The 8151-nt window shown below is 38.4% G+C and overlaps 1 long non-coding RNA gene across 1 annotated transcript; it reads left to right on the top strand.

Annotated features, from left to right (window-relative positions):
- Positions 1-1431: 1431 nt before the first annotated feature.
- LOC310962730 lies at positions 1432-3900 on the top strand. The gene is made up of 4 exons (XR_014593670.1): positions 1432-1589; positions 2144-2261; positions 2774-2868; positions 3581-3900. It is a non-coding gene; the product is annotated as an uncharacterized lncRNA (long non-coding RNA).
- The last annotated feature ends 4251 nt before the right edge of the window (positions 3901-8151 follow it).

Raw genomic sequence — 8151 nt, 5'->3', positions numbered from 1 at the left:
ACAGCAAGTTCATGCAAAATTGTCAGTTTCTGGTGCAGCATTCAAAATCTTTATACTGTATTCTTTAAAAAAAAAATGTATTCTACTTATTACTGTCATTACTTACCAAATATGCCCTCACTTGACACTGCTATTAGTCAGTTTTATCATTGTCAGCGTTCAGCTCAGTTTGTTGTAATGAGATATGTCAACGTGGTGCAATATTGCAAATAGAGGTTTCACTGAAGGTAAAGCAGGTGTATGAGTATTACCACTAACAATGACTTAGTTATTCTTTAGAAAAAATAGATTTGATTGCAAAACGCATGAAAATATATAGTAATAATCTTTTTTTTTGTTTTATGTTGGCAAGTGCATAGTAAAAGTAGAATAATGCCCTTTAAGCTGTCTATTAATTAGAATGAAGGGATTAAACAAGGAGACTCTGTGGTCTACTTAGTAAACATGCTATCTACTCAACATTAGCTTCTATATTTTACATCTGTATTGTTCATGTGTGTTCCTTTTATTTTTTCCATTTCATTTTATCTTTATTTCGAACATCGTACAAAAGAATTAACAAAAAAACTCAAATACAGGACATTAAATTAGTTCACTATAAATAAAAAAAAAAATATATAGATAGATATGACATACAGATATGGAGAATGAGCTGAACTACGCCATCTAGTGTCTACACATCGTAGTCGCAACAACAACAAAAAAGAGTCCAACAGTGGGGTTGCCAGGTTCGTTTCCGAGTGTGTCAGCGATTAGCCTGCTCTATGACGAATGATGAACCATACAGGGTAACGACTAATTTACACTTATCAATTACTTTAACAACTGTATTAAACGTTAGCCAGTCTTCAACTGGAAGTCTTTCTTTGAGTGCTGTGTTATCCGTTAGCTAGCTCTCAACTCAAAATGATTCCTTGTTTCTGTAGCAACAACAGACAACCCTGGCAACCAGCAACGCCCAACGCTATTGGTTGCTACCATGGAAACAGAACTTGACAGAAAGTCACTGTCAAAACCTTAACATTGTAAAAAAATAATTTAGACTTAATATATTTTTTAAGGGAAAAACAAGACTTTCATTCTGCACCCGTATTTTTATTTTATTTAAAATTTTGCTTTTAATAAAGATTTTACAAATTCAACCTTTAACATCTTTAATGATCTTATTCTATGCGAGACCTCTGCTCAGTACATAGACTGTATAATAAATTATTATTATTATTATTATTAATATACAGTCTATGTATCAGTGCATGGGTAACTTTCCTGAATTCAGCAATGGTTTGGATGTGCGTGCGCAGCGTGCCTGGCAGGCCTCACTCAGGGCCTGAATGACCCTTTTAAACGGAAGTAACTCTCACTATAAATACGACGACATCACTTCCTCTCGCTCTCTTTCCACCATGAGGTATGTACACACTACACACGGCGTGGCACCGTGGGGAGAAATGAGTCCGAAATTGTACCCTTTAATAACATGTTAGCAGAGCACGTTAGTGAAAGGCATCGTCATAACCGGTGTGACGGACGCAATGAGAACATTTGCTTTAGTATCAGATGTTAATTAACTATCCAGACTCCGACCTGAGGTTTGTCTTTTGTCTTGGTGTGTTACATTGAATTGGCTTTTTGCTGCATTTACATTATAGGGAAAACATTAGGTCTGCACTTAAAAATGTCTGTTTTATGTGTTTTAGAAGTCTTTATTGTTTTTTTAATGGCCACAGTAGTTTCTCAGGGTCCGTGGTGAAGTTGGTTTTAAATTGGATATTCACTGCAGTTCTAACTTCATCCCAGTCCCAGTGGGTAATAATAGTTATCTGGACTGCTTCAAATAATTATGTCCGGTAGATATCTCTTAATAATTCACTAAATAAATGACACGATTAAAGCTTATCATTCATACCATGGCAGTGAAATGTCGCTCCATGTGTGGACACTACAGGGACTGTTAACTCATCTATCCTGCCAAATGGGCCAAGTTTCTAATATTTAAGGGGGAGAGTTTAGAAACGAGCAGATTTGAATTATAAACAAAAAGCCCTGGAGGATCTGGAGTGTGGATTTCCACTGTTTATTTCAAGAGCTTGGCTGTCTGTTGCTTGTCACTAACTATATAAAGGTTTATTTTGTTCTCTTCCAGGGAACTCCTAACATGCAACATAATGTCAGGGTGTGCTACACATGAAGGAGCATGTGACCAAGTTCCTTGAAGGAACCAACCTGGACTTCCAGATGGAGCAGTGTCAAGATGACTGACAGTGAGTTGGACTTTTGAAAGACAAATCTGTTATCTTTTCTTTAATTCCAACATAAAGGAATAAAATTGGTTTCAGTTTTCATGTCTCTCTGTAGTATGTGACAATCTGTAGTATTGTAGATCCAGAGACCTAGAAACTATCAGTCAACCTGGCCTTTACTGAGCTGCATTTGCTCAGTCTTATAAATCATCCCCTTTTGACTGATTCAAATCAATTTGTTGGCTTAAAACATTGCAATGTAATCTGACATTTGAGGTTCAACGTGATTGTTTTTTCCATCGTGAAAATGGCAGCACAAATCAAGGTCATGTTTGGAGGTGTGGTGGTATGTTTCCTGCATAACATGCAAGGCTTACTGCTGAATTTCCCACCAAACAATGCAATTATTACTTTAATTTTAAACATCATTTTACTCTTTTCCTGCTTCAAGTTGACACTAACCATTGTATGTAGAAAAAAAATGAATGTTATGACTGTGGCAAGTAATTTGGCGCCCTTGTCTTCCCCTCCAGGTATGTTAACATGAGGAAGACCTGGTTGCAGCCAAGGCCATTGTTGCCGGTGAGAATCCAGCGTTGGTGTCAGTTCCTCCAGGAATACAGCCCAGGTTTGTTTATTAAAATAGTTCTACATAGAAAAAAAAACTTTGGTCTGGATGAGATTTTTATTTATTTTTTTAAATATAAAGTTCTTCCTATTCTGTTGCACCAAACATGCTGCACACCATTAAAGCCTGGCACTGATCTTGTCTGTGTTGAGGTGTCGGAAGTGTGCCAGAGTGATATGGCCGGGTTTTCGCTAACACCATGAGGACTGCTGTCCCATGACTGGGGTTTGATAGTGACCTGAGCCACATTTGAACATTAAATGCTAGAGTATCTTTTTTTTTTTTTCTTCCTCTCATACTGTTATCTTTTGCTTTTGCACTAAATGTTATAACCTTTTCATATTTATTACCTTGCAAATGGCAGCATCTTTCCATTTTGCCTCAAAGCACTGCGTCAGGTTGCAGTTTTACTGACTTCACTGAATCAGCAGATTCTTCCGTGACCGGATTAGACTCATGAGCAGGCACATTGTTAGCTGTGTTTTACTGATGCCTTTCACAGGATGACAGATGCAGAAGCTACAGTTAAGGGTAATGTCATCCTTTGCCCCAGGGGCGGTTATGAAACTTAGACTTGGATTAGCAGCCCGCTGTGTGACACAATTACTGGGTTCCTCTACTGTCCAGTGACTCTATTTGATACTTTATGAATGTAATCAGTTAAACAGAATGCATATTAATGAAATATTTTTGTCACTGTTTTTCCTGACAGGACTGGATGCCCAGTCTGCCATTGAAGACTGGTTTGCAGCTCTTACAACAATATCAGGGTCGGGTTGATCCTGGCCCTGTGTTCGGGCTAGATGCTGAACCAGAGTGGAAACATTTATTGCTCCTGATGTTCAGGTGGTGCCTTGCATGGTAGCCTCTGCCACCAATGTATGAATGAAAGCACTTTAAATGGTCTAAGTAAACTTGCTATATAAATGCAGTCTTAACAACCATTTTATGACAGAGTCAGATGGGCAGTGACTGAGCCTAAGTCATGTCTCATAAAACACACTAAGCTGAGAAACCAATAAAGATGTCTGGTTATTCATAAAACTGTCTTGTCTTCTATGAAAATATGCATAATATGGAACAGGGTTCAGCAACTATGTCATGGGTGTATAGTGCCAACATTGGTACATGGTAGCTTAACTAATGGAGGAACTGAAAGTGTGCAGGAGTGCCCTCATCTGACTGCCAAATTACCTTTCACGGCCATTGGCAGCTGCGTGACCATAGGCCATGGCATGCTGAACGCTGGCTAGTGCTTGTCATCAAATAAATGCCTAAGTGGGGCTTCACTGACAATGGCAAGCTTGATGTTAATGCGGCACAGTAATTCTCAAATTACAAGTGGTAATTGATATAGAATAAAAAACTGGTCTAATGTTAATTTAACATTTATATGTACATAGCCTGGTTAAATGTCAAATTACTACAGCATCGCCTGAGTAAATGTGCAGCGCCTGTCCCCACTTCTTTAATAAAAGTACAAACGGCACATTGCATAGAAGCAATGGCCAAGTAAAAATGTATTCAAACAGCATAATGAAAATGTGTTCCTTAGTGACTCAGTGACCCCTCAGTAATGTCTACTTTCGTTGAAAATCATTTTTTAATATCTGTGGGCAAGGCAGAGATGAACCATTTCAGTTGTGCGGGCTGAGGATATCTGATGAGAAAACTGCCCTACATATTAGTCTGTAAACCCTACTGTGATTACAGGAGAATTGTTTTGATATATTGCTTAGGTAGGCCTGTGAATGTTATTTGTCTAGGTCATCGTTATCCCCAAAGCAATTTCAGTCAAAGGCAACTGGACTTGGTTATTTTTCTAGGAAGACGTTTCTCCTCTCCAAGAGGCTTCATCAGTTCATGTACGTAGCCAATATCCTGGTACCACTGGTGGACATGCCCCACATCCAAACTTTGTGAACACAGTCTGAGACTTGAAAATGAATACAGATGAAACCATGGTATCCTACGACTTGACTTCTTTGTTCACCTGTATTCCAACCATGGAGGCCTTGGCCATGTTAAGAGAGCGGCTCACACAGGACATTTCCTTACACAACCAAACAAATCTCAATCCAGACCACATTTGCCAACTTCTGGATTTGTGCCTGAACACCACAGATTTTCCAGTTTAATGGCACTTTTTACAGACAAAAACACGGCTGTGTGTATCCCCTATTGTGGCAAATCTATACATTGAGGAGGTAGAGGGCAAGGCTTTGAACTCCTTCAAAGGAGTAACCCTAAGCCATTGGTTCAGATATGTGGACGACACATGGGTTAAAACAAATCCAAAGAGGTGCAAACTTTTACTCAACATGTAAACTCTGTGGACAGAAACATCAATTTCACCAGAGAAGAAGACAAGGACAAAAGCCTTTCTTAGAATGTGACGTCCATATGGAGAATAACAGGAGCCTCCACATTGGGGTATACAGAAAACCCACTCACACAGATCAGTATCTACTGTTTGACTCCCACCACCCCCTGAGAGGCGCCCACACAACTTGTGGCTATCACAGCTGGACCTTTGTGAAAACGACAGCTGCTTCCAGAAAGAAAACCAAAGTGGTTAAAAAAGAAAACAAGAGAAACAACACAGTCACAGAGACTAGTACATCCCAAGGACAGAACACAACATACCCACAAAAGCAATCTGGTTTATGCTGTTCAATGCAACGAGGAATGCAAAGATCTCTTCATTGGAGAAACAAAACAACCACTGCATAAACGCATGGCCCAACACAGGAGAGCTAACTCCTCAGGCCTGGACTCCGCTGTCCACTTACACCTCAAGGAGAAAGCCCACTCCTTTGATGACAACAATGTCCAAATCTTGGACAGAGAGGACAGATGGTTTTAAAGAGGAGTAAAAGAAGCCATCTATGTAAAAGTAGAGAAACCATCGCTAAACAGAGGAGGAGGTCTGAGACACCACTTATCTCCAATTTACAATGCTGCCCTTTCATCCCTTCCCAGGAGATTCAACAATCTAACCTCAAAGAAAAACTGTTCACAAATGGCCTCCTGTGCCTCCAACGTCTGTCGTTAGGACCCAATAGAGCACTAACAAAGTCGAAACCAACTTCCCACCAACAACTACTTCATCTTTAAATGAATGAGTAGAACCATATATGAAACCATACATTTATTGTAATTATATACACTCTGGTGACACACTCTGTAATGGTTTGTTTAGTCACAGACAGTATTGAATTCAGCAGTGGCATTTATAATGTTAATCTGAGCATAAATATACAGCAGGTGTCAATTCATATATATATATATATAAATATTTTTGTTTCTGCCCAGAATTAATGAGATTACGACTGTAGCAATTAAATGTCCCCATCATTTTTATAGTCGCCACATTTCAGTTCAGTGTTTATGCTTCAGTACGTACTGGATGTAGGTCATTTAAATACAATTTTATAAATACGTGTGTGAGTGTTGGATGCAGCATGGTTTGCAAGATTCTGTATTCAGTGTAAACATCTGGTTGCGGCCCTTGTTCTAAACAAGCAGAGATGCAGTGTTCAGGTTGGATGTTCATCGCCTGCCAGGAATTTATTTTTTTTGTTATTTTGCAGATCAGATGTTTTATGCTTTCAGTTATATTTGACCTTTCTAGAGGATGCATCTTTTATTGGCAGTCACAGGACTGTTGTGCTTTTGGACTGACTTAAAGTATCGTCCTTTTCTACAGCCAACTACTTTTATTTTGAAATTTCACGTCACCCTGTTATAAAGGGCTTTATTTTTTTTTTAATTAAAGTTGCATTTAATTTTTGTTTCCATTAAAACTTTGAAGATTTTTATCTTCACTAAAACGTCCACATTGTAATATTTGATTTTTGTAATGTCACACTATTCAGTACTAAATGAACTGTAAGATACACTAACTGATGAATATACAGTAACCGTGTGTACCGGTATGTGTGGAGGGCTGAGACCTGACTGAGGGGAACTGTATGTACTTCTTCAAAAAAACAAATACTTATCTTTAAAAAAAAGGACATTCATAAAATGATTTCCTTTAACTTTGGCTATGTTTTGTACTTTTTCAATAAAGTTAAAAATACAACTATTGCGAAACTTCCGTCAAACCAGGGGGTTGTGTCAAGTAAGTGCTTGTGCTCCGGGGCTGCAGCTGGATAGTATTGGGATCTCCACACCAGATAGTTGGACCCATAGACATAAAGAGTAGACGCCTCATCGAACGTTGGGCCTATTGGCGCTGACGAGCGGTGGAGCCGCCATCTTGGCCCGGTCGCCCGCTCCACTCAGTGTAAGGACAGGACACGGTTCAGCGTATTTTAATATTCACAGTGGGATTAACAGTAATAGAATATTCTGATATATGATATATGTGATGTATGATAGGTGTTTTGCAAACACTATAAATATAAACACAACAAGAGAAATCATTTATAGAGTATTAATAGGCTGTATTTCATACATGAATACATAAATCTCTCTCTCACTCACTCTCTCTCTTTCTCTCTCTCTCTCACACACACACACACACACACACACACAAACACACGCACGCACACACACACACAAACACACACACACACACACTCAGAGAAAATTAAAATACATATAAATCAAGAGTATCAATACAATTAGGTCAGAGAGAGAGAGAGAGATGACATTTTGGACACATCTAAATACAAGTCAAACAGACACACTTCCATTTAAAGCACTAAAAAAAACAAGAGCCGAACCCTATATGTTTATAAATATTCAGAAATGATCCATGCTCTGCCAGTCGCATAGTCGTGGTAGTGGAGAGGAGAGGGAGCGAGTGTGTGTGGTATAAAAATATATATAACATTTTGTTAAATCGATCATTTTCACACTGTTTTGTTCTTGCACAGTTACCAAGTGTAGAGTGTAGCTCTAATTGGTAAAGACAGTGATGTTGTAGGAGTACTTTGTATAGTATCTAAAATGACTGTGTCCTTTGTTTTTAGGCAAGGTCTAATTATGTGAATGTCTTCTTTATTACATATTTTAATTATGTAGTAATTGTATTTAATGTGCAAACAAAAACACGGGGCATAGTTCAGTAATATCCATTTTAAATTATACAAACCATTTAAGATTTTTCCTTAGTTAAATAAATGTATGATTTTTTCTTTTCAGACTGTTTCAACTTCTGTGGTACAACTGAACTAAAAAAGCCTGGACCCATCAGTTCTGGTTCGTCCTGCTCTCAAGTGGAGATGTGGAGAACCAAGTAAAAATGTATGGAACATTTAGTTCAGCTGTGAG

The sequence above is a fragment of the Echiichthys vipera genome (assembly GCF_963691815.1).
Source record: "Echiichthys vipera genome assembly, chromosome: 2".
NCBI classification, from domain to species: Eukaryota; Metazoa; Chordata; class Actinopteri; order Perciformes; family Trachinidae; genus Echiichthys; species Echiichthys vipera.
Note: the sequence above shows the minus strand (reverse complement) of the source record. Positions and strands in the feature narration are given on the sequence as shown.